This window comes from Grampus griseus, assembly GCF_964374135.1.
Source record: "Grampus griseus genome assembly, chromosome: 13".
NCBI lineage: Eukaryota > Metazoa > Chordata > Mammalia > Artiodactyla > Delphinidae > Grampus > Grampus griseus.
Genome location: NC_139007.1, coordinates 25,859,463 through 25,887,274, shown reverse-complemented (window position 1 = coordinate 25,887,274; position 27,812 = coordinate 25,859,463). Strand labels below are relative to the sequence as shown.

General features: G+C 38.0%; 1 pseudogene across 1 annotated transcript; it reads right to left on the bottom strand.

Annotated features, from left to right (window-relative positions):
* Window positions 1-13,940: 13,940 nt before the first annotated feature.
* LOC309831468 (activator of 90 kDa heat shock protein ATPase homolog 2-like) lies at window positions 13,941-14,905 on the bottom strand (annotated as a pseudogene). Its single transcript has one exon. The product of its transcript is annotated as an activator of 90 kDa heat shock protein ATPase homolog 2-like (transcript).
* Between the last annotated feature and the right edge of the window lie 12,907 nt (window positions 14,906-27,812).

Sequence of the window (27,812 nt, the reverse complement as noted above, 5' to 3'; positions counted from 1 at the left end):
CTCAAGTTTTCATCTGCTATGCCAAATGTAATTCCTCTGGTTTCTTTTTGTTGATTGGTTCATTCAAGAAAGTCTTTTTTAAAACATGGATTGACCAGATGGGCTTCCTATACTGCCATCATATAAGAACAGCTAGAAATGTTGAATAAATAAATCAGTATGATAGAGCTGTATATTAGAAACAACAAACAGGGATTGTCCTAAATGTTTGCCCCATAGGCAGGTTACTTTGAGCCAGCATATGAAAGATTTTGTGATTAGGCCTCAAAGCACAAAAATACCAATTAATTATGATGATTAGATATGTCTTCATTAGTACTCTATAAATAAATCATGCTCAGCATTATGCAGTCAGCTATCCTGGAAAAATATTCTTCTAGAGGGTTGTGAAAACAGCTTTATTAATTATAAATGCTCTGCAACTTACCACATATTATATTTTGAAATGTTAAACATAAATATATACACGTTATATATGCGTGGAGGTATTTATCAAACTGTTTCAGTGTTTCTTTATGCTACTTACCACTAAAATGCTTTCCAGAATCAAGATGGGAGTTTGTTAAAAATCTGTATTTATTGTTAAAAATAAAAATGTTAGAACACTTATATTTCCAACTCCTTTCATGTTTTCAGATGACAGTTTTTCTCTTTGATATTTAACTTCTGTGTTTCCAGAGATGTTTTGTGAATGTGTTCCTCTCCGCTTCCCACCCCAGCCTCTTGCTGCCCTCAGTATATTTTCTTCATTTATTCAAAAGAATTTCTTCCTGAATATGTCGCTGTTATTAAAAACATTTTCATTGCATTTGAAATTAACCCAGTTGTGCAAGATATCCCCCATTCCCTCCTTCAGATCCTCTGTTCCCTTTTCTCTACCCTGCTAGACCTCTAGGAGACTGACTTCTGTGGCCTGCATCGAGCAATTCCTTGCCCTCTAGTTTCCAGTTGATTTCTGCTAATGCGGACCCCTGGCGGGAGATCAGAAGTGGATAGGGGAGTTTATTCCCTAGCTCCTTCTCTGCAGGTTGACTGTGTACCTCAGCCAAAGGTCACAGCTCCTGGCATGTGATTCTTTTTTTTTTTTTTTTTTAAAGAAGATGTTGGGGGTAGGAGTTTATTAATTAATTAATTAATTTTTGGCTGTGTTGGGTCTTCGTTTTTGTGCGAGGGCTTTATCTAGTTGTGGCAAGCAGGGGCCTCTCACTATCGCGGCCTCTCTTGCTGCGGAGCACAAGCTCCAGACGCGCAGGCTCAGTAGTTGTGGCTCATGGGCCTAATTGCTCCGCGGCATGTGGGATTCTCCCACACCAGGGCTCAAACCCGTGTCTCCTGCATTGGCAGGCAGATTCTCAACCACTGCGCCACCAGGGAAGCCCCCTGGCATGTGATTCTTACCAACAGATCTCTCTATGGGTTTTAGTCCTTTCAGATCTAAGAGTGGTAACAGATCTCTCCGTGTAACTTGACTTGGGGAACTGCATTATCTCTCTGGTTTCCCTATACCCTAGGCTAGCTTTTGTAAATATTCCTTTAATTAAATTTCTCTAAAATTATCCAATTTGAATAAGTAGTCTGTTTTCTACAGGACCTTGATTGATACATGATTCTCTTGTAGATTATTCAAACAATACAAAAAGAAAAATAGTAAAATATGAACATCCTCATTACATCTTTTGATCGTGAATACTGGAAATACAATTCAAATTGGCTTTAGCACCTGGATTTTTCTAGTTTTCTGAGTCAATATATCACATACAGAAACATACGCAGAAAGATGCACTTTTCAGAGCCAGTTGGGGTTTAAATAGGCCACAACAGAAGTTCTAGGTCCCATCAAACATGATTTTCCATCTGTTAACCTGGGAAGGAGTTTGTATCAGTCAGGAGACAAAATAAAATTAGGTAACTTAACAGAAACAATATATGTAAAGAATTGTTAGTTAGGTATTGAAGAATGAAAAAAGGCAAAAAGAAAAATTAAGTTATTATAGAAGGACTGTCAACAGTCTGCAGCTACCATCCTAGGGCTTCGGGAAGGAGTGCAAATGTATAAACTTGGAGTAGGCGCCCTGCAGAGTTGAAACTCAGACCTCAGAGAAGGGACCACTGCTTGACCTAAACTGGTATCTCTTAGCTTGGAGGAGAAATGTCACCGGACTAGGACCCAGAACCCTGAAGAGGGATACTGAACAACATCAGAAGGTGCTGGAGTTTCTGCAGGCACACACCAAGGCTGGTGTTGAAAGTGTTGAAAGACTGCAAACTCCCTTCAACATTTTACTAAAGCAAACTAGTGCCTCCAAAGGGAAGAGGTGAGAAGAGGCCAAGGTGATGCTGATAGGGACAGGAAGCCAACAGCGAGCAAACAAAATGAAACAAGTCCCTCTTCCTCCTTCATCCTTACAGCTCCCTTTTGTGCTTCCTACTGGCCAACACAAACAGAGAGGCAACTGCAAAGCTGACAGATTTCCAACCCCAGCATCACAGAACACTCTAGAAGAGAGAGTTTGAGCTGAGAGGCAATGGCTGAGAGGCAATGACTTAATAACTGGCATAGGGTAACAACCAGAAAATCAATTACACTCCTTTAGTGAAAACACAGTTTCAGAGTTTTCACTGTACACCAGGCCCTGTGTGAGGCTAGTCTGCCTTAACTGCAGGTAAGTTTTAGTCATATTTCTAATAGGGCATTTAATATGACAAAGAAAGCAATTATAATATTATGTAAGAAGTGCCATGATAAAGGTAATAATATGGGACTTTTAGAGTGGCATTTAGGCAAGAAAAATAAAGTATCCAAATTGGAAAGGAAGAATTAAACTGTAACTATTTGTCAGGGGCATGATTTTATATATAGGAAAATTTAAAAACTCATCAAGAATCTGTTAGAACTAATAAACAAATTCAGTAAAGTTACAGAACACAAAATCAATATGCAAAAATCTGTTGCATTTCCATACACTAGTAACAAATTATCAGGAAGAGAAATTAAGAAAACAATCCCATTTACAACTGCATCTAAAAGAGTGTAATACCAAAAAATAAATTTAACCAAGGAGGTTAAAGATCTGTATACTGAGAACTACAAAACATTAATGAAAGAAATTGAAGAGGACACAAATAAATGAAAACGTATTCTGTGCTCATGAACTGGAAGAATTAATATTGTTATAAGGCCCATACTACCCAAAGCAATGTATAGATTCAGTGCAAACCCTATCAAAATCCCAATGGTATTTTTCACAGAAATAGAAGAAACAATTTTAAATTTGTATGGAACCAAATACAAATTTGTACAAATGCAAAACCAAGTACAAATAGCCAAAGCAATCTTGAGAAAGAAAAAAAAAAAGGACAATGCTGGAGGCATCATGGTCTCTGATTTCAATCTATATTACAAAGCTATAGTGATTAAAACAGTATGGTATTGGCATTAAAAGCAGACACATAGATCAAAGGAACAGAATAACAAGCCCAGAAATAAACCTATGTTTATATGGTCAATTAATTTATGACAAAGGGGCCAAAAATACAGTGGGGAAGGAACAAGCTCTTCAATAAATAGCATTGGAAAAATTAGACAGCCACATGCAAAAGAATTAAATTGGACCACAGCAAAAATTAACTCAAAATGGATTAAAGACTTGAATGTAATATCTGAAACCATAAAACTCCTGGAAGAAAACATAGGCAGTAAACCCCTTGACATAGGTCTTGGTAATGAGTTTTTGAATCTGACACTCAAAGTGAAAGCAACAGAAGCAGAAATAAACAAGTGAAACTACATCAAACTAAAAAGTTTCTGCACAGCAAAGGAAACCATCAACCAAATGAAAAGGCAACATATTGAATGAGAGAAAATATTTGCAAATTATTATATATTATGTACATATATATAACTATATATCTGATAATAAGCTAATATCCAAAACATATGAAGAACCCATACAACTGAATAGCAAAAAATAAAATGAAATGTTTCAGTTAAATAAGGGGCAGAAGATCTGAATAGATAATTTTCCAAAGAAGCATACAGATGGCAAACAGGTACATGAAAAGATGCTCAGCATCATTAATCATATGGAAATGCAAATCAAAGGCATAATGAGATATCACATCACACCTGTTAGAATGGCTGTTACCAAAAATACAAGAAATCAGAAGTGTTGATGAGTATGTGGAGAAAAGAACCCTTGAGCACTGTTGGTGGGATTAAATTGGTACAGCCGCTATGGAAAACAACATGAGGTTTCTTAAAAAATTAAAAATAGAACTACCATATGATCCAACAATTCCACTTCTGAGTATTTATCCAAATAAATCAAAAACACAAATTTGAAAATACATAGGTACCCCCATGTTCATTGCAACATTATTTACAGTATCCACTATATGGAAACAACCTAAGTGTCCATTGATGGATGAATAGATAAAGAAATTGTGGTATACATATACAATGGAATAGCATTCAGCCATAAAAAAGAAAGAAATCTGTGTTTGTGACATGATGGATGGACATTAAGAGCGTTATGCTAAGTGAAGGACATAGAGGGACAAATACCGGGACTTCCCTGGTGGTCCAGTGGTTAAGAATCTGCCTTCCAATGCAGGGGACGTGGGTTCGATCCCTGGTCAGGGAACTAAGATCCCACATGCCGCTGGGGAGTTAAGCCCGCACGCCACACCTAGAGAAGCCTGCACTCCCCAATGAAGACCCAGCGCAGCCAAAAAAAAACAAAGACAAACACCACATGACCTCTCATATATGAAAACTAAAAACAAACAAGCAAAACACAAGCTTCTAGATACAGAAAACAGATTGGTGGTTGCTAGAGGCAGGAAGTGGAAGTTGGGGGAAATGCGTAAACTTTTTTTCAGCTTAAATAAATTGAGAAAAGGGGATAAGGGGGCATGTGGTTGGTGAAATGTAGGTCCCTTGCCCTGCTCTACCTGTCAGAGGAAAAAAGTCTTTGACCCTTTTGTCTCTCCTTGAACCTTGGCTCCCTCCAAGATTTACATAATGGAGACTTTATTCCCAAATAAGTTAAACATTTGTATTTTGGCCCTGAAATATGCTCACTAAAAATTATCCCTTTGGCAATCCAACATTCATATAAAATGTTCTTCCTGTTTTGAAAGAAAAAACTCCTACCACAATGCAGTTTCCTCTCATAGCAAAAGTCCGTTTTACCAGTGTCTCAAAAAGAGAAAACTCTATGTCTCTTCCATCACGGCATCTAGCTCCAAGTCTAGGATCCTTCAGTAACATCCATCCTGACCCTAGTTCTCTTGAATCCAGTCTTGATATTCAACAAAATATGTCTGAAATTATAAAGTTAACCATCACTTATTCCTGTGGCAGTAGTGACTGAAAGAAAAGGAACTGAAAGGAGAAAGAGGTTACAATTATGTATATATATTTTAAATAAAAATGTTTGCAGAGAAAAAGATGTATACATTGGAGCCAATACTCATTTTTACAATGATCACAAAATAATATATACATATATGTATATATGAGTGTGTATATATATATGTGTGTGTGTGTATATATATATATGTGTATATATATATATACATATATATATATATATCATTTTTTTTTTTTTTTGTCTGCACCGCGAGGCATGTGGGATCTTAGTTCCCCAACCAGAGATCAAACCTGGGCCCCCTGCATTGGAAGCATGGAGTTGTAACCACTGGACCGCCAGAGAAGTCCCAATATCACTTTTATTTTTCTTTAAACTGTATATTTCCTTTGCCATCAGCTGTTGTGGAGTTCTTTAGCCAGTAAAGTGATCAACCCTTTATTCCTAGGAGTTCCAGGTTCTTGCTAGTCCAATCTATACAGAGTACCAGTATTTTTTTTTTTTTTTTTTTTTTTTTTGCGGTACGCGGGCCTCTCACTGTTGTGGCCTCTCCCGTTGCGGAGCACAGGCTCCGGACGCGCAGGCTCAGCGGCCATGGCTCACGGGTCCAGCCGCTCCGCGGCATGCGGGATCTTCCCGGACCGGGGCACGAACCCATGACCCTGCATCGGCAGGCGGACTCTCAAGCACTGCGCCACCAGGGAAGCCCAGAGTCCCAGTATTTTACCAGTAGATATGGTTGTATGAAAATTCCTCAGGGACCATTTAAGAACGCATCCTCCTTGACGCAACATTATTCTCTTTTCTCTTGATTTCCAGAATCTAATGACCCAATCCAATACAGTAATCCCTTTTTTTGCCTGCTGGCTCAGTTTCATGAGACTGAATTGTCTAGATGGTGTTGTTGACTTCCATGTAAGCATTGCTGAATCCCCTGGTAGAACATTTTTCCCATGGTTATTACTAATGTCTAAACTAGTAGTTCCCAATCTCAGAGATGAGAATTTTTCTAAAAATGAGAGTGGCTGATTAGGTTTAACTGTGAGAGGTGCTAATTACAATTTTATTCCTTTTTGGGGGAACTATATATACTTATTATGAAAGAAATAGCACCATATACTGGTCAATGTTTCAAATCATAGGTAGCATCCTATGATCTGGTGCCATAACTGATTCTTCAATAAGGTATATGATAAGACTAAAGTAACCTAAGAGCACTACCCCCATTGTCGTATTTCTTTCATGGGAAATTGAGTTCCTTGTTTGGAAGAAATTATGAGCGATATCATCATGTTGAATAAGGTATTCAGTTGATTACAACATTCATGAAAATGCTGCCTTGAGGCATGATGAATGGAGAAATCAAATCTAAATCCAAATACAGAATAAGTAACTAGTCCACATCACAGGAATTCTCCACGACAAAAGAAGTAAAAGAAAAATAAATAAATCATCAACTGTTGTGCAGAGGTATTATGGTACAATATTATAGGTTCATATTTACTACTTTTGGAAAAATGTCTTCATACGCTGGTAAAGGGACTTCTGTGTTGTTGCACTTGTGAATTGCATCCATCTTGTTCACCATAGCCACATAGTTCATTAGGCAAGTTCTGAAGATATTATAGAAGGGAGATGACTGACACTGAGAGATCATGTTCTCTTGTCTACCTAATTATTATGAGTGAAGATGTCCTTTGAGCATGTATATTCTTTATGTTCCAAGCCCATTTCAAAAAAATTCTTCCCTGCTTCTCCTTCCTCTCCAAATACTTATCCTTTGAGATTCCTTATTATCTACAAAAACTAGCGGCCACTTCCCATAAATTCTTATAGGTCCTTGCTTAAGGCAGTGTGAAACAATTGTCAAGGTCTACCTGATATACTAGCACCAGAGAAAACTGGACTTCCTGTGGCATTATTTTGTACCATGAGATTCACAAGTGGCCCTGTAGGTTGTAAAGAAAGAGTATCCTCCAATAGGTACAATGAGTTAATATATGCTTAAAGCCTGAATAAGCATTTCCCTTTCACCAGGGAACCTTTACCTTGGTAAGTGGCTATAGGTGTCTTTAGGGAGAGGAATGAGGATGCTTCTTTGCATGTTCTTCAGTGTCAATGGACTATGGGTGGGAATTGTTCAGGGTGCCAACATACTCTTCCTACCAGTTCTTTAATTTCCACATGAGAGAGAAGGAAAAGCTGTGAATTCAACTGATAGTCTTAATTTTACTATCTCTAAGACCACATTTTGTTTTTTACCCAGCTCAGTCCCTGCAGCAACAAAACATAAGAGATTCTTTTATCTTGATCCTAGAAACTCCCTGGATTTCAATCAATGCTATGAGCCTAGAATTCAAGGATTTTAACTTGTCATTCTCTTTCTTTAAGCTGCCCATTATGTTTGAAACAGCTGCTCCTTTCCTAAGTCCATAAATTCCTCATGTCATCCTACTGTTCTGTGGTAAGAGCAACTCAATTCCCATAAGTCATGCCTGCACTGTGCATTTGATGCCAGGTGACCACAGGCAATGATTTGATTAGGTTTTTCACTGCTGAAGAATTCCCATCTTGGCATTTGAGCAAGATTTTGAGTAGCTGACCCAGCTATGCCAGATAAACAATTGATGGTCCCCATATTCCCTTGCATGTATCTATCGATGCACCCCATTCCTTGGTAACAATTTCTCTCTCAGTTGGGATCTTCGTTGTGAGCAGCAAAAACAGCTCTTCTAGCTAATAAAAGGAGAAAATTAATTTATTTAAGGAATGTTGGATAGTTCATAGAATTAACTGGCAGGATGGAAGAACTGCTAGGAAAATGGGCAGAAGACAACAGAAGGTTTGTGGGAGGAACTGCAGCCGAGATGATGTTGAAGAAATGCACTTGTTTGGATGCTCCTTAGGTACCAATGGTGCCATGGTACAGATCCGCCACTACATACTACCACTGCTACACACACCAGAAAGTGATAGATGATAAATCCAAAGGACATAAATCCAAATATAGATCATGGGTAAGCATGAAAAAGAATGCAAAGCAAACAGAAGAGAAACTAAAGGTAATCTCTGTTGGTGATACACAGGAATGTAATAGAGGCATTCATTATTTGAGATTAAGGGGGAAGGGATATTAAGAGACATTTGATTAATATACCATCTTTATTTAATATCTTCCATATGCTCAATTATCAGTTGTATGACCTTGAGAAAGTCACTTATCCTTCCTGTAACTGGTTCATTATCTCTAAAATGAAGATAATAATATCTACCTCTGAGGATGTCATGAGGAAAAGATGAGTAACACACACAAAACAGGTACAGGTGGTACCCAGCATATAGTATGCACTTTTAGGTGTTAGTTAACTAGTAGTAGTAGTAGTAGTAGTAGTAGTAGTAGTAGTAGTAGAGAGGTAAGAGCCACTTTAAGTTTGAAAAAAAAATACAAATGTAAATACAAAGAAAAGAGCATTTAGACAATTGTTACTATAATTAATTTAAGAACTGCTGTTGGAACAAATTAGTCAATTAGATGTCTTTCACTTTTCATCTTATGTTAAACAATTAAGTCATAAAAATTGAATGAGTATTTTTCTCAGAGCTGATACTTGTCTTCAGATGGAAGTTTCTTTATAGAAATAGTTAATATCCTAGAATAGAAAGAAAATTTGGTTAAGCATATCTAGTAGGAACAGAGCCAACAATATACTTGATGCTAAAATGTTAGTGGCAGTGCCATTATAGTGAGAAACATGCCACTATTACTACCGAGTGAGTTCCTAGGTAATGTAATTATACAAAGCAATACGTATATGAGACATTACAATGGTAGGAAAAAATTACTCTTGCAAAAAACATGATCGTCTATCTCAAAAACACAAGGGAATTAATGGAACAAATTGTTTAAACTAGGCCTAATAAAATAGTTCTAAAAAGTAATTGAGTACACCAATAAAGAAAAATCAATGGCTTTCCCATTCATATACACAAGATTCAACTACTAGAAAACGCAGTGAAAATATATAATAGAAAATTATGATGTGAAATAAAGGACAAATTCCATTCACAGTGGTAGCAAAACCTGTAAGATTCCTATGGATTAATCTGATGAGGATGTGTAAAACCTAAGTGGGGGGGGGGGGAATATTTCCTGAAGACATGAAATATACCAAGATTTTTTTTTCCTGAATGAGGAGTTTCAATCCTAATTCTTAATTTTTCTTGTTAGTTCTCCTCCAAATCAGTTAATTTTTTAAAAAAATTCAAATTCACTTTTTAATTGTATTTGTCCAACTGATTCTAAACTTTTTCCATTTGATATTTTTTGTTTTTTGCTTTGTTTTATTTTTGCTTTTCCTTAAACAAGTTTTCTCGAATAGAGATATTGTTAACATTTTGGTTAAAATAATTCTTTGTTGGATGGGACTCTTTTACTTATTTGAATGTCTTAACATCTCTGGCTTTCACTGGGTAAATGCTAGTGGCACACCATCAGTCATTATGACACCATAAAATACCCCCACACCTTCCCAATATTCCCTAGTGATATGGAACAACTTAATATTGAGAATTAGTGGTCTGGAAAATGTCAAATCATACTATAAAGTCAAACAAGCAAAACATTGTAGTGTATACACAGAAATAGGCAAATATGTCAGTAAAATAGAATAGGAAGTATGAAATAACAATAGATTTATGTACATGTACAAATTTTGCTTATCATGAGCATGATCTTTAAAATCATTGAGGAAAAGATATATATTGATTAGTGTCAAAAAAAGATCAGGTTAGAGATCTAACACTCACATACACACACACACACATACACACAAACACACACACACACACACACACAAGTAGTTTCCGGATGGATTGAAGCATTAAATAAAAAGGAAAATAAATGAATTTCTGGGAGGTCTGTAGGGGAGTATTTCTACAACCTTGACATAAACAATACTTTCCCTAGGAAGGAAAAAACTAGAAAACAGTAACAGTTTTGCTTACAAGAATATTTAAAACTTCTGTAAAATGACAGATGCCATAAAACATTAAAAGGTAAATGACATGCAGAGAAGAAAAAATTAACAAACAAATAATACCAATAATATAAAGTGTTTCTGTACAATGATAAGTTGAAAATAAATTAATTGGTGTGAAATGATCTTTACAATATTGAAATTTCAGTCCAATGTATCATTTTAATGAAAAATGTTTTGTATACATTAAAAGCAACAAATTTACCCCAATTGAAGATCAATTCTGATGATTAAAAATGTCCCTTCAATACTGGACAAAAAATAAAAGTAGAAAGAAAGAAAGAGACAGAAAGGGAAGGAAGGAAGGAAGGAGGGAGGGGGGATCTAGTTAGTCATAATCTGGTGAAATGTGTGAATTTCAAGGATTAAAAAAATACTAATTTATAAGAAGTGGAAGATCCAGCAGGAAACAAATCAGTAAGGACACAGTTGAATTCAAGGACACCATCAATCAACTGGATATAATTGACATCTATAGACTGCTTCAACCAACAACAGCAGAATACACATTCACCAAGATGCCATGTTCTGGGCCATAAAACACACTTTAACAAATTTAAGAGAATAAATAGAGTTCACACATTATCTGCTCTCAGACTACAGTGGGGTTAAACTAGAAATAAGTAAGAGAAAGATAACTGGAAAATCCCCAAATAAGTGGAGATTAAAAGACACACTTCTAAACAACACCTAGGTCAATGAAAAAATTCTCAAGAGAAATTTTAAAATATTTTGAACTAAATGAAAACACAACTTATCAAAATTTGTGAGATACAGTGAAAGCAGTGCTTAGAGGAAAATATCATTGAATAAATATATTAGAAAAGAGGAAAGATCTAAATCAATAATCTGCATTTCTAGCTTGGGAAACTGGAAAAAGAAGAGCAAATTAAATCCAAAGTAAACTGAAGAAAATAAATCATTAGAATTAGAGCAGAAATCAACAAAATTGAAAACAGAAAATCAATGGAGAAAATTGATGAAACTAAAATCTTGTTCTTTGGAAAGATTAGTAAAAAATATGTATACAACTCTAGCAGGCTAAGAAAAAAGAGGATAAAAAGTACTGTATCAGAAATGAAAGCAAAGGCCTCACTAGAGATCCTTTGGACGTTAAAAGAAAGTTAAAGGAATACTGTAAACAACTCTATGCCCACAAATCTGAAAACCTAGATGGAATGGACAAATTCCTTGAATGACCCAATTTTTCACCCAAGAAGAAACAATCTGAGTCAGTCTAACCTATTACAGAAGTTGAATTAACAATTAATAACTTTCCAAAACATAAAGCACCAGACCAGTGAATTCTACCAAACATTTAAGGATTTGTACTAATTCTCTAAAATCTTTTAAAGATGATAGAAACAGGGGAGGTACAATCTAACTCATTCTTTAAGGCCAGAATTACCCTAATATCAAAACCAGACAAAGACATTACCAGAAAAGAAAACTAAGACCATTATCTCTCTTGAACATTGATGCAAAAATCCTCAACAAAATATTTGCAAATTGAATCCCACAATGTATAAAATGCATTATATACCATGACCAAGTGAGATTTTTCCCAGGTATGCCAGGTTAGCTCAACATTCAAAAATTAAATAATGTAATCAATTACATCAATAAACAAAAAAAAATCATATGATTATATCATTAGATGCAGAAAGGCGCTTGGCAAAATCCAACACCCATTCATGATAAAAACAGCAGACAAGGAACAGAGGATAATTTCCCCAATTTGATAAATATTCTCATCAAAAAACCTACAGCTAACGTAAAACCTTTCCTACAAGTACAAGGCAAGGATATCCTCCCTAACCAACTCTTTTTCACCATTGTACTGGAAGTACTAGCTAATGCAATAAGAAAAGAAAAGGAAATAAAAGATATACAGCTTGGGAAGGAAGAAATAAAACTGTGTTTGTTCATAGAAGACAACTGTTTAGAAAATCCAAATGAGTGGACAAAAAAAAAAAAAGATGGAGTTAATAAGTGATTATAACAAGGTTGCAAGATACAAGGCAACATATGAATCTCCTTCACATAAAGCCTGGGCACCTCTCGATTGGCTGCTTCTGCACAGGCCCCTGGGAGATTGGACTTCTTATGCTGAGAACAGGCCTCTGTTCTCTGGAAATTTAGAGGCAATTGATCAGTGCTTATGTCTCGGTATGTGTGGGTTACCTGTATCTCAGGGAGGGAGTCGGCAGCACAGAAGCATTTCCAGCCAAGAAATTTTGCACAGATATATATTTCGAGGTTGAAAAAAATTCTGGAAGAATTATTTCCACCAAGGGACCAAGCAAGTTTATAGTAGAGTCATGGATGAACGCTTCCTAGTCCAAGAACTCCTGGGAGACTTTGAGGGTTTACCTCAGAGACCATCTCGATTTGTTCATGAAGCTTGTGAGCATTCTAAACTGATCCCCACGTTCAAGGAAACCATTTTTCTCATTTTATACAGAGCTTTCTGACTGAGCTGTGTCCAAGTCTGGCCCCTTCTGTGATTATTTCCAACCCTCTAGTGAGCATCAGACCTGTCTATGCACAGATGGAGATTCCATGACCAAGCTGGAATACTGAAGAACAGCTAAGGGCTTTATTTCATAGTTATTTGTATGGTTTCTTCACACTGCAGGAAGGTGAGAATGAGGTTTGTTAGGATTACTGTGACCTTACAAACGAGGCCCAGACTAGTACTAGCAGTAATCTGGGAGCACAACCTGGGTCTTTTGTTTCCCTGCCCAGTCCATTATGTAGTTTTTTAACTCTTTCCATTTTGAAGCTAATATATTATTGATATCCATCCAGTATTCACAGAAGAGGGAGAATGAAGGGGTTGTTAAAAAATTGTAGTTTGAACTTTGTAGCCCTATAATGAATGGGCTATTTCCTTTCTGGGTTCAATTTCAAAATGTAAACAAAAATGACTTCTTCAGTTCTAAAGTACTACTAGTACAGTAAACACTGTGCTTAATTTTTTTTGCTGACTTTTTAGGAGAATAATTTAAACAGATAGTAAGTTTGTTGCTCTTTTCAAGTAAACAATGAGAAGTCAGGTAGAATTTATCTACCAAAACATAAAAACACAAAGAAAAAAAGCAAATATATTTTAGAGGAAAAAGAAAGATAATTTTTTGTTTGTTTTTTAAGGGAAATGGTATCAACATGCCACTTATTATTTTTGTCTTCCTGAGCTAAAACCACAGCTGAAAGTAAGTTTTCTAGGACAACCTTTAGCTTGGGAAACTTCAACTATCTGTACTCAGGGACTCAATCTATCCCCAGAGGATCGTCTATGGGAGGTAATGTTAATACCTAATTTCAGGTTACTTGCTGCTTTTAACTCAATGCAGAGTCTAGTCATAGTAAAGATACAAACAATGCTTTAAATTCTGTATAAGTTCATGGATTTCATCCAATATGAATTAAGAGTTTTTGTCTTCGTTTTTAAAAGTAATAATAGGGAAGATGTTAACTTGACACTTTCTGATTACAAAAAGTAATGCCCTTATAAAATCTTCTAACTAATTCAACCATCTAGGGTGGTCAGCTGCAGTAAACCTTTCATTTCTTCAAAATGCTGCTTCTGCCAACAGAATCTCATGTTTTCTTCTTTACAAACAGAAAGTCCTTTACATTTCAATTGTAATTTCACTTACTTTGGATGGGGCACAAAATTCAGTTCAACTTCTGGCCAGTTCCTACATCTCCACTCAATGATTATATTTTCATTTGTTAACAATTCCATATACTACGGTGATTTTCCCATCAAACATTTGTGATTTCCTTCCCTTTTCATCTTCTAATACAGCAGGAACCTTGTAAAACTTGTGCACCAAAGTTTCACATTGAAGACACTATACAGCTTCTCTACAAATGTATCAAATAGTTCCATCATGTGCAGTGCCACCACATTGGGAATCCTGATGCCCAATGCCATGGGAGATGAGGCCTGCAAGGTATTCTCACTCAGTCTCCTTTTAACAAGTGGCAATTCCTGAGTTGTCATAGCTTTGTTAGTAAATCATTCCCATCTTAAATTCCTTCCTACGTGCCTTCAGGCAATCTCAAAAAGCTTCCCTGCTCTTGACAGTACCTTCAGTTTTCATAATGTCCCCATCTTTATTTTTACTCACATTTGCCTCAATGTCATCTACTTCATTTTCTTCAGAAAGGTTGAATATTTCTATCAATCCCTTGTGCTTTGCTCTAGACTCTTTAATTATACCTTTATAACACAGTTTGATATTCAATCATAAAATGAAATAAGCTTTCCTTTCCAGTTGCTGCAGAAAACCTCACCTTCCACTTGCTTCTGCTTACTGATCTTGCAGCAGCCAGCCTATTCTCCACAACAGTGACCACCAGTAGCTCATGGAACTTCCCCTTGGACCAGCTGGTGACATCCTGCTCTGTCCATTGCCAGTCGTTCATGTTGGTCTGTCTTCCCACTCCTCCATGATCCAGGGCAGGTCCCCTGCCCCACTTGGCCATGTCTGCACAGGTGCTGCAGCCTCGTTCAGATTCAACACATGATATATCCTGGAGAATGTTCTATGTGCAATTGAGAAGAATGCCTATTCTGTGTTTTTGGATGGAATGTTTTGTATATGTCTGTTAGGTCCTTCTGGTCTAGTGTGTAGTTTAAGTCCAATGTTTCCTTATTGATTTTTTCATCTGGATGATCTATCAATTGTTGAAAGTAGGGTATCAAAGTCCTCTACTATTATTGTACTGCTGTCTATTTCTCTCTTCAGATCTGTTAATATTTGCCTTATATATTTAGGGGATCCAATATGGGTACATAAATACTTACAAATGTTATATCCTTTTGTTGGATTGCCTCCTTTAATATTATATAATAACCTCCTTTATCTCTTATTGCAGACTATTTTATGTGGTATAAGTATAGCTACCCCTACCCTCTTTGGGGCTTCATTTCATGGAATACCTTCTTCCATCCCTTCAGTTTCAGTCTGTATGTGTCCTTAAAGCTGAAGTCTCTTGTAGTTAGCATATATTTGAATGTTGTGTTTTTTAACCCATTCAGCTACTCTATGCCTTTTGATTGGAGAATTTAGTCCACTTACATTTAGAGTAATTGTTGAAAGGTAAAGACTTATTTCTCCATTTTATTTGTTGTTCTGTGACTGTTTTATAATTCCTTTGTTTCTTTCTTCTTCCCTTGCTCTCTTCTTTTTATATGATGATTTTCTGTAGTGGTATGCTTAGATTCCCTTCTCTTTATCTTTTGTGTATTTACGTAGGTTTTTGCTTTGTGATTACCATGAGGCTTACATAAAACATCTCATATTTGTAACAGTTTATTTTAAGCTTGTTAATAAATTAACTTTGAATGCATAATAAAGCTTTACATTTTTACTATCCCACTCATGCACACACACATTTTATAATTTTGATGTTAAAATTTACATCTTTTATCTTGTGTATCCATTAACAAATTATTGTAGTTCCAGTTATTTTTAATACTTTTTTATAACTTTCATATGAAGTGATGATTAATTTACTCCATTAAAATTTTAATCAGAGTTCATTTTACTTTCGAAGGAAAATAATTCAGATATTAGAGCACGATTAAATCATAATTGTTCAGCTTCAATCTGTATTTATTATAAACGTCATTTAAACATTTTATTAGGTAAGTCATTTTGCGAGATTAAAAAACTATTATTTCTGATCAATATGTATTGAATTCCTAAGTAAGACTGCTCTATACTCAATGGTTTGCCCTAAACACAGACTCTATATTTAACTTAAAACTTTTATAAGGTATTTCTTTAAATTAAGAAAATTTTATATAACAAGGTATTGTTGAGATACGCAGCTATAAAATTGAGATATTGACAGTACCATTGGAATTATAATAATGGACTGAATGTGAGATTCTGAAAAAGGTGATGTTTCATGCTGAATCACCTACAGCAGCTTGTATTTGCAGGGCACTTTGCCAGGTTGGATTTGCACTCCGTGACTCAGGATTCTTGATAAAGATAACTTCCCAGTGTGGGAGAGTATAACAAAACATTTTTAATAATATGTTCTAACAAATTGAGTTTGAATTGCATGACTCATCTTTCTTTCTCTAGTCAATTTTAGATTCATTTCTTTGCAGAATCCTAGATTGTACTTAAGTGTTTCTCAAGGTCATTCATAGATTTTGGATTCCAAGTTCATAGAGACCTTGGCCTAAGTCCTGATACTATCTTTTAACAGGTTTATGAGTTCGGGAAAGTTACATAACCTTCTAAGCCTGCTTTCTCTCATGTATATAATAGAGATAATAGATAATTGTACCTGCCTCATAGGACTGGGGTGAGAATTAAATAAGAAATTGCATATAAATGTTTATCTCGTGCCTGATAAGTAGAAAAAAATGAATAAATGTTAGCTATTATATTATTATTATTTATTTGACAATGCCCCTTCCTCTAGTGGTTTGCATAGGGACATTGCAAATATAATCAAACTGGACTCACATTCTTAGAATTCAAAGTCAGTTCCACTGTATGCTCATGTCTACACAAAGCTACTGATAGAACTGGATCCCAAAGTTGGAATTCAAACCAGAAGATCTGCTTTGTTGTGTATATGACAATGTACACAAATGTCTTTTCACAGACCTACCTTTCAGCTGTGTTTAGCTTCTGTAATACAGATACAAACTAATTTAGACTTTGTTGCAAGATAGATTGCATAGGCAACATGATTTGAAGCAATTGGAGTAGGTGGCTTTTGAGAAAGCTAAGCCGAAATGAAATGTATTTCATTACGGGTTTATTCTTGAGATGCAAAATATTTTAGGAAGACTAAGTCTTGATGTATTAACTTCTACATTTGCCCGTTTTAGTTTTCAGTTTCAAGGCAGGCCCAGATGGGAATATCAAAAAGGAAATGCCCATCTTATGTGTACACCCTGTGTGGTACCTTTGACTGTACAAAGATATTTGTTTTTGAGAGGATAATTAAACTGTCCTTATCCAATGTCTCTTGCACATTACATATGTGCATTTTTACAAAGGAAAAAACAAAACCTGACTGCAAAGCATAATTATAAATGGTAATAGTTACATTTTCATCATATGTATGCAATAAATAAGTCTGTCAAATCTAGAATTTGGAATTTGTAGTGTGCTTCCCTCCTGTACTGGTATATTTATTTTGCTCCTCTGCTAATGAGGCTAGCTTTAGATAGCCATGAGCATCAGTCTGAAATAAAAATTAAAAGTCAGTATATTACATTTCTCCTGTTCTTTCTGAATATTACATTGCTCCATAAGCTCATTGATGCTGGAATTCTCTCTCTCCTTTGGCACAATTTTCCTCTGTGGTATGATGCTATGAATATTTATGATACAATAAAACAATATAATAATAGGCATTTCCTAAACTTGTGCTGCATATATCTTCAGACAGGAGCTGGGAGGGCCAAATCTGTTAACTCCCACTAGAGAAGATCTTTATGTCCTGTGAAATAGATGGCTGTCCCAAAGACCTTCACTTCCACGTGAGTTAAATGGCTTCTGTACTGAAACATTCCAAGAAGAATTTTTTCTTCTTCCATGTATAGTTTGAACTCTCATCATCTCTGAAATATTGCCAGATTTTCCTTACATTGAGTAGGCATCAATTGATAACCTTATTCATCCTTCTTGTGTCAACCACTACAATTCATTCTTTTATAGCCACCTTAAATCTTTAGTCTCTAAAATTCCAGGGTCCAGAATACCCTGAGCGGATTATTATCTTGCTCAGTGAAGCGGTACTGCTTCATCCTCACTCATCCTCCATCACTTAACTGACTGGATTTCTTTTCGTTTATAAATTTAACTCAAATTGTTTTCTTTTTTCAAATATTTGCCAAACTTTCTCATTCCAGCCAATTTTCCCAGCTTGATACCTGCTTACCTACACATAATGCTCCTGATCTGTGACTTTGGATATTTCCCCATGTCAGTCCCTGCAGTCATTCTTCTTATCTATGTTATTAATATAGTTAGAATTCATTCCATTTCCCATTAATAATTACTGGAAAAACAGGTTTTTTTATTTTATCAACTATTAAAGAAATTCTGACGTTCATATTATATGAATATCCTGATATTTTTATTGTAAAACTTCTTGGAATTATTTTAAAGCTATAAGATACCTCAAAAACACTTCTTCAACGTTTTTTAGGGGGGGGGGAGTGTGTGTGTGTGTGTGTGTGTGTGTGTTTGTGTAAGAGAAAGAGACAGAAACAAAAACATAGACAGAAAATGCACTTTAATACATTTTTACAGGGGAACGTTTTTGGGAGACAGTTATCCACGAGTTTCTCACATTTCTGCATGCCTTATGAGCAGAGACACAGGCCTTTGTTCTGGACTATTATTTCAAGGATGTTAGTATAGCAAACAACCTCAGGAGATAGAGGTAGTTTCTGCCTCTGGAGCAAAAGGCAGTTTTATTTTTTGTTTTGTTTCTTTGTTTTTGTTGTTCTTGTTTGTTTATATCACTGCCCAGTATAATGAAAACATGTTTATCTTTGGTTAAAACGTAGGCATGTTTTCTACCTATTACAGAGGACTTGGTTTCTCTAACTCATGTTTTGTGTCTCGTACTGTAACCCACTACATGTTCAGATGTCAGCTGAACCTCTTCGTGCCACCCTATGGGAATTGGAGCCTGGGGAACCAGTGTAAACACTGACAGTCTGGCTATTACTGTCATTGGAAATAATAAAGTCCTTTGTCTCCTATCCCAGGGGTTTATTTTTTATTTATTTATTTTTTGCCTTCTCTGAGTATCTATGAAAGAAAGGCAGAATAACTTGCTAGTCAGGTAAAATCTCAAACCCCTCCATTGTCCTGAGAGATGGGATGCTGGTGGAGACATGCCTTTCTACAAGAATAAAGATAAGGGTCTCATGGCTGATTAACAGGAGAAGAGGGAAGTTTATGTGAGAAGATCAAGTGGGTATAAAAAGTCCTCCATTTTATTTTCTTTTACTTAAGAGGAATTGTGGAGATGATTTCAGGCCAAGCACTAGGAAGTAGATGTAAAGACAATTTCAAATGATGCCCTAGGTATTGCTAATTCTTTTGTAAGAGGGGAAACTGAAGGCTCTCATCCACTGATCATCCTCAGGCCTATTTCTTTGCATTAGCTGGTACTAGGACTTGTCCTGGAGTTCGGTGGCAGAAAGTTCTACCACCATTCATTAAAAAGAGATGTGCTGATGGGCTTTCCTGGTGGTGTAGTGGTTGAGAGTCCACCTGCCGATGCAGGGGACACAGGTTCGTGCCCCGGTCCGGGAAGATTCCACATGCCGCGGAGCAGCTGGGCCCGTGGGCCGTGGCCGCTGAGCCTGCGCGTTCGGAGCCTGTGCTCCGCAACGGGAGAGGCCACAACAGTGAGAGGCCCGCGTACCACAAAAAAAAAAAAAAAAAAAAAAAAGAGAGAGATGTGCTGAAGGAAGAGTAGAGGGAACTTCATGACCACTGAGAGTAGAAAGCAGGCAAGCCATTAGAATTTTGGTTAGTTGGCTGGGTAGATGAGACATGGGAAATAATGCCTGACTTGGGCATATAATACCTATTAAGGGAGAATGGCGATAGAAGGGTGGTCTTGTGACTTAGTGCCTTCTGCAGTCTAGCATGCCAACACTAGATGTTTTCAGAGACGACAATAAATGGTCTCAGGGCTTTGTGCAGGGGGTCCTAGCTACTATGAGGGAGCTTAGACCCTTTCAGGTAGATTTCCATGAGAAAGAAAACTCCTTTGGGAAAGCAGCATTGATAAGGATTTGTGCTCTTACTGCCCTGGGTGAGCTTTACAATGCTGATGGAAGTGACCCACTAATGAGTAAGAAATGGACCCAAAGAAGCCTAGTAAATTTGTTCAGTAAGCAATGTCACTTTGGAAAACTCCCCTAGGCCTTACATTGAAACTGAGAAAGAACTTAAGTTGTTATTTTGATAATGGAACTTCAGATGTCCTAGATTAAGGTGGAATAAAAGAAGTCTCCACTGCATATGTCACATCCAAACAATCCAAAGGGAATAAATCCACAGCCTCGACCAGAAAGCAATGTGACTATGGCAGTTGGATCAAAGGTTCCCCAAAGCTAAAATAGCTGGTGTCGGTGTGTGTAATCTTGGTGCTCATATATGGCTTTGGGTGGACTGAAAACATTGGAGGTTCATTTAGTTGAGCTGTATGTAGACACCACTCTGCTCACAATGGAAAGTAAACGTGACTTGCTTTCTGATTCCTCCAGGCTCTCTCATTCCGCCCTCTTCATTAACCTGTCTTCAGCCACTTTAAAGGGAAAGATGATTTTGAATGAGTTCTAGGTGTCCCTTGACTCCATGAAAAACCAAAGGCCATATGCTTCCCTCTAGATTTGCAGGGGAATTTGGAGGAAGGAAAAAATTCAAATGTGTATAATTCTGTTGGAGAAAGGTCCCAAGTCACAATCTCTCCTGATTCTGTAGTTCAAGGGATACCCAGATTTAGGTAATGAGATTTGGGCTGGGTACACATTAGGGAAGGGGAGTTAATATGTCTTGTGGATGGGGCCCTTTGGGTCAGTTCAATGTACTGTTGTGATTTCTGCTCCTGAATGTACAATTTTATTAATTTATATGTGTTTACTGAATCCAGAGTGGATTCTCCCAATTAGGAAGTGTCACATATAGAAAACTGTTAGTGGGACATGTAAACCAGACCCTCTGCCTGTCTCCTCCAAGGTGATCCATCAGAAGTGATGTATAATCCAAGGACGACAAGTGGAAATCACAGTCTCAAGGTCTTAAAGATAGCAAGGATAGGCTGCAATACCACCACAACAGCCCTGTGTGGCCAGTGAAAAATAATAATGGGAGATGGAGGCTTATAGTGGATTATCGGCAACTGAGTCTTGTTGTTGCTACTATAGCCCCACAGATGATTTCCATTACACCTACTGATGTCACTTGGTATGCTGTGTTAAACATTGGCAAAACTTTATTTTCTATCCCACTGGCACCTGAGGATCAAGACCAGTGTAGCTTCATGCAGCAGGGCCTCCAGTATGCATTTGTAGTACTCCCCTGGGGGTAACTACGCTCCCCTGACATTTGCCTTCAGGGGGGTGGCCTAGGTAACATTAATGTCTCTACTTTATGAAGTCTGAAGTCTTCACTAAATAGATGACAGCCTGCAGGTTTGCAACTTTGAAGCCTCAGTGTAAATGGTCTTGACTTCAGTGTTACTACATTTCTCCCAGCAGGAGTGGCTGATAAACCCCAACAAAATTTAGAGACGTGCTAGCCAAGGAGTATCTTGAGACTATGTGAGTGTATATCAAAGCTCTCAACCCCTCTGGCAATCAAGGAAAAACTGTCTCTTGGCCCCTCCTCAAAGAGAGATCCAACAATTTATAGAACTCTTTGAGTATTGAAGACTGTACATGTCTCGAGTGGGCATTCTACTTGGAACATGATATTGGCTAGTTCACAAATACGCATCCTTTGAATGGGACCCACACCAAAACTGTGGGTTGCAAGCTATCAAGTGAGCTTTGCATGATCTCTACACAAATGACCTCTGTGACTGATGATATTGCTGATTGGAATCTCTGGCAAAGGGAAGCACCATACATCCAGAGATGCCTCTTGCAACAGTGACATAGTTAAATCATAAAGATAACGACCACTTGGTTGAGAACATTGCTTGCCAAGATCCCCTACAGTAGCCCACACTGGCCAAAGTGAGGGAAATAAGGGAGCTCTGTAAGTTCTATTAAATTGCCTTTGTCACTTTTGCACTTCTGCACCTATCCCTTCTGAGTGTGAGCAGTGGATAACTGAAAAAGGTGAAGTTATAGCTACTGTAATGGAACACAGATATTTTATGGCAGTGGAGGAAGAGCATCACCCTGGAACTGGAGAGGGAACATCTTACACTCCGGGAGACATGGATGAGAAAGTAACATTAATACTTTTTTTTCTTTCAGACCATCCCTGGAGTCTTCCTCAAGATAAAGGCCCTCATGTATCTCTCTCAAACTAATGAGCACTTAAATTTAACTGATTTCAGGATCTGTTCTCCCCCACCAGGCAGCTCTGGTCACCATTGGATTGCCATTCCTCTTAAAATTACCAGAAGCCTATCAAAGGGGCAGATGATGGCCCTGGTCCCTACACTTCACAGTACAATTCCTGTCAACACCTTTAGTATCTGCTTCACCCTTATGCCAAGTACTGTAGTTCAGTGATGCTACAGAGTGGATAAAAGCCACCCAGCTGATGATGCAGAAAAGTAGGACAGAGCAGACTGACTGTCCTCAGACATTACCTTCAAAAACAATAACTAGATTCAATCGTTCAAACTAAACTGAGAAACATAAGATCTACTAGTTGGTTATGAGGCCACACTGGAGCGGAGTCAAAGTGTGCTACTGGATAATGTAGACCCCCCCCCTTCAGTGGCCCCAATAGCACTTTCTTTTTAGGGATACCACGTGTACAGTTAGGACTCTATGTCTTGTATGGAAACCAAGCATTAGCTTATTTCTCTCCCCCAAATAGTGATTATAACCTTAGGAGTGATCACAAGAGACGTCCAAGTTTTTAAGGAAATACTCCTAGAGAATAACATAGCCCTTAGATGACTGCGCCATCTTCCCAAAATGATTACTTGGGCAAGCTTTCCAGAAAGGGAACTGATTTGTACTTGCACCCACCTTGCAGTCAGTTTTCCCTACAATGTGAGTTGTCCAACTAGAAAAGGTGATACAAAATTTGTCTTTGATATTAGTTGAGGTGATCAAAGACACTGCCTCAGTCCTGTTATGTATTCAGGTTAGTAATAACTCAGTGATCAGGCTTGTGACAGATGATATTGCCCTCAAATTTTCTCCTTGAGTGCCAAGGTAGAGTCTTGTGTAATCTCTAAAACTCCTGCTGTATCAGACTAAGGCCATAGGCCAAGTTGAAAGGTCAATGTGGAAATTTAAGGAGAAAAACACCTAGATTTCTGAGGTAGATCCAGATGGTTTGTGAGATCTGCTCAGCTGGTTGGGTCTGGGACAGTTGATGTTAATACTGCAAATTTCCGCATACTGCAGCTGAGAGCCCTATTGATATCAGCCTTAATGAAATGTCGTGTGAGCCAAATGGAACATATTTAGCCCTAATCTCTATCAGCCAGATTAATCAATGTGGCTGACAGAGGGCTATGCTCAGAGGAGAAATTTTCCAGATGCCAAGACAGTGTTGGTTGGAAAGGTGGATATCATTAGAAGACACGTCTCCATAGGTCTTGCCTGTTTATTGCTCAGTATGACAAAGACAGTGTTTCTCTTGGAGGCAAAGATCAGGCAGGCTTGCTGCCCATTATAAAAGATTCAGTTTCCCTAAGGTTGGAATCCCACTCCTGGAATACAAACCATTGTGTGTGTGCAGGCACTTGGCTCATTTCACATTGTCCTATGGGGCACCAGCATAAATGCTGACAACTGCTATTGCTGTGACTAATAAAGTCCTTTATTTCTGCAGTCTCCTGTCTTCTGCCAGCACCCACAAAACTGCGGCAAGCTAACTTGCAACACAGGTAGAGTACGTCTCAGACCCTTCTAAATTTTTGACGTGTATAATATTGCTAATGTATACTAATTATAATTTTAGTTACACTAAGGAGAGTAGGAGAAAAAAAATCCTTAGTCTACAGATCTTGTAGCTAACATTTTCAAGGCATACTGGGCTTTAATTAAGTGAATAAATGAATGTGATTAAATAGAAGGAAATTCAGCACAGTCCTGAAGAGAACTTCTGATTTCCACTAAGAGGATTTATTTTAATATGTTGGAGAAATTGATGAAGGGTATAGAAAACGCCCGGTGACACAAATTCTGCTTTGACGTTTGTAGATGGTTCTAAGTCTGTGGATTGTTTACACGAGAACCTTGCTCTAAATGAATTTACTGCTTTTCTGGAGTGCGGGGTGAGTGTGCTGCTCCCAGGCCAACCTGCTGGCCCCTCCTAGGAACGACATAACAGGTTACAATACCCTCTAACTGAATTCTAGGCAATGAAACATATTGATAATCAGAACACTAGAACATCTGAAGATGATCCATTACTGAGTAGATGGGTATATGTTAATATAGTGTAAATCCAGAGTCATATGAATCAGGTACATTTCTAAATTAGTTTTGACTTCATACATTAGAAGTAGCGGGGGGGAGCTTATTGAAAACTTCAGAAGTATATACAATATCTAACTAATGGATTTGCTAATAGTTGTTCTCTGACCATGGACATGAATCTAGCATTTTACATGTCATTCACATGAAGTTCAAAATGCCAGGTAGCCAAGAAATAGAAAACCATTATCTGTTTGGAGTCAGTTATTTAGCCATGCCTCAAGCATGAGTTGTTTAGTGAAAAATAACTAAGAATGGTAGGTCAAATCTTAAGGAACCATCTTTTTCTATAATGCCTTATTCTTATAGCAAAATGGACTAACACTTGTAATTCTACAATTCCATTCAGAAATGTGTGAGGGAAAGTGTACTTGGGAAAAAATACTCAAAATTTTCTTCTTTGCTGGTATGAGAAAAAGGTGCTGAGGGTAGGGAAAAGTTATTAGTTTGCTATTACTCAATCCTTGCTGAGCACAGAACATAAAATAGGAATAAAGAAAGGAAGTCAGCTCTCCAATCCCAGCTGCAGGCTGATGAATCACTTAGTGATTAATTGTTGCTACTAGTAATTGAAATAATATTTCAGAGAAGGAAAAAAAAGTATTTGGTCTCTAAAATGTTTTTTCCTAAAACTATCATTGCTGACATATTAAGGACTTTTAAAAAGGAGATATAAAGATCTTAATGTAAAGCTAAAATGAATATAACTCCCAAGATTGACCCAACATCTGGCATCAGGTTTTGAAAAACTTTCCTCTGGCCGTCAAAATCAGTCGTCCCCTTTACAATAACCAGCCCTCTGCTTAAAGGAGCTCCAGAGACGGGCGCGAGCCGCGGCTATCAGCGCGGACCCCAGAGACGGGCCGGAGACGCTAAGGCTGCTGCCGCCGCCACCAAGAAGCCTGTGTGCGAGCACAGGTCACTATCCACACCTCCCCTCCCGGGAGCCTGTGCAGCCCACCACGGCCAGGGTCCCGTGATCCAGGGACAACTTCCCCGGGAGAACACACGGCACGCCTCAGGCTGGTGCAAAGTCACACCGGCCTCTGCCGCCGCAGCCTCACCCCACACTCCGGGCCCCTCCCTCCCCCGGGCCTGAGTGAGCCGGAGACCCCCGTATCAGCGGCTCCTTTAACCCCATCCTGTCTGAGCAAAGAACAGACGCCCTCAGGCAACCTACACGCAGAGGCGGGGCCAAATCCAAAACTGAACTCCAGGAGCTGTGCGAACAAAGAAAAGAAAGGGAAATCTCTCCCAACAGCCTCAGAAGCACCGGATTAAAGCTCCACAATCAACTTGATGTACCTGCATCTGTGGAATACATGAATAGACAACGAATCATCCCAAATTGAGGAGGTGGACTTTGAGAGCAAGATTTATGATTTTTTCCCCTTTCCTCTTTTTGTAAGTGTGTATGTGTATGCTTCTGTGTGAGATTTTGTCTGTATAGCTTTGCTTTCACCATTTGTCCTAGAGTTCTGTCCATCTGTTTTTTGGGTTTTTTTTACTTTTTAAAATTTTTTTCTTAATAATTAGTTTTATTTTTTATTTTAATAACTTTATTTTATCTTATTTTATTTTATTCTCTTTCTTTCTTCTTTCTTTCTTTCTTTCCATTTTTTCTCCCTTTTATTCTGAGCCGTGTGGAGGACAGTCTCTTTGTGCTCCAGCCGGGCATCAGGGCTGTGCCTCTGAGGTGGGAGAGCCAACTTCAGGACACTGGTCCACAAGAGACCTCCCAGTTCCATGTAATATCAAATGGTGAAAATCTCCCAGAGATCTCCATCTCAACACCAACACCCAGCTTCACTCAACGACCGGCAAGCTACAGTGCTGGACACCCTATGCCAAACAACTAGCAAGACAGGAACACAGCCCCATCCATTAGCAGAGAGGCTGCCTGAAATCATAATAAGGCCACAGACACCCCAAAACACACCACCAGACGTGGACCTGCCCACCAGAAAGACAAGATCCAGCCTCATCCACCAGAACACAGGCACTAGTCCCCTCCACCAGGAAACCTACACAACCCACTGAACCAACCTTAGCCACTGGGGACAGACACGAAAAACAACGGGAACTACGAACCTGCTGCCTGCAAAAAGGAGACCCCAAACACAGTAAGATAAGCAAAATGAAAAGACAGAAAGACACACAGCAGACGAAGGAGCAAGATAAAAAACCCACCAGACCTAACAAATGAAGAGGAAATAGGCAGGCTACCTGAAAAAGAATTCAGAATAATGATAGTAAAGATGATCCAAAATCTTGGAAATAGAATAGAGAAAATGCAAGAAACATTTAACAAGGACCTAGAAGAACTAAAGAGGAAACAAGCAATGATGAACAACCCAATAAATGAAATTAAAAATACTCTAGGGCTTCCCTGGTGGTGCAGTGGTTGAAATTCCGCCTGCTGATGAAGGGAACACGGGTTCGTGCCCCAGTCCGGGAAGATCCCACATGCCGCGGAGCAGCTGGGCCCGTGAACCATGGCTGCTGAGCCTGCACATCCGGAGCCTGTGCACCACAACGGGAGAGGCCACAACAGTGAGAGGCCCATGTACCACAAAAAAAAAAAAAAAAAATACTCTAGAAGGGATAACTAGCAGAATAACTGAGGCAGAAGAACGGATAAGTGACCTGGAAGATAAAATAGTGGAAATAACTACTGCAGAGCAGAATAAATAAAAAAGAATGAAAAGAACTGAGGACAGTCTCAGAGACCTCTGGGACAACATTAAATGCACCAACATTCAAATTATAGGGGTCCCAGAAGAAGAAGAGAAAAAGAAAGGGACTGAGAAAATATTTGAAGAGATTATAGTTGAAAACTTCCCTAATATGGGAAAGGAAATAGTTAATCAAGTCCAGGAAGCACAGAGAGTCCCATACAGGATAAATCCAAGGAGAAATACACCAAGACACATATTAATCAAACTATCAAAAATTAAATACAAAGAAAACATATTAAAAGCAGCAAGGGAAAAAACAAATAATATACAAGGGAATCCCCATAAGGTTAACAGCTGATCTTTCAGCAGAAACTCTGCAAGCCAGAAGGGAGTAGCAGGACATATTTAAAGTGATGAAGGAGAAAAACTTACAACCAAGATTACTCTACCCAGCAGAGATTTCATTCAGATTTGATGGAGAAATTTAAACCTTTACAGACAAGCAAAAGCTGAGAGAGTTCAACACCACCAAACC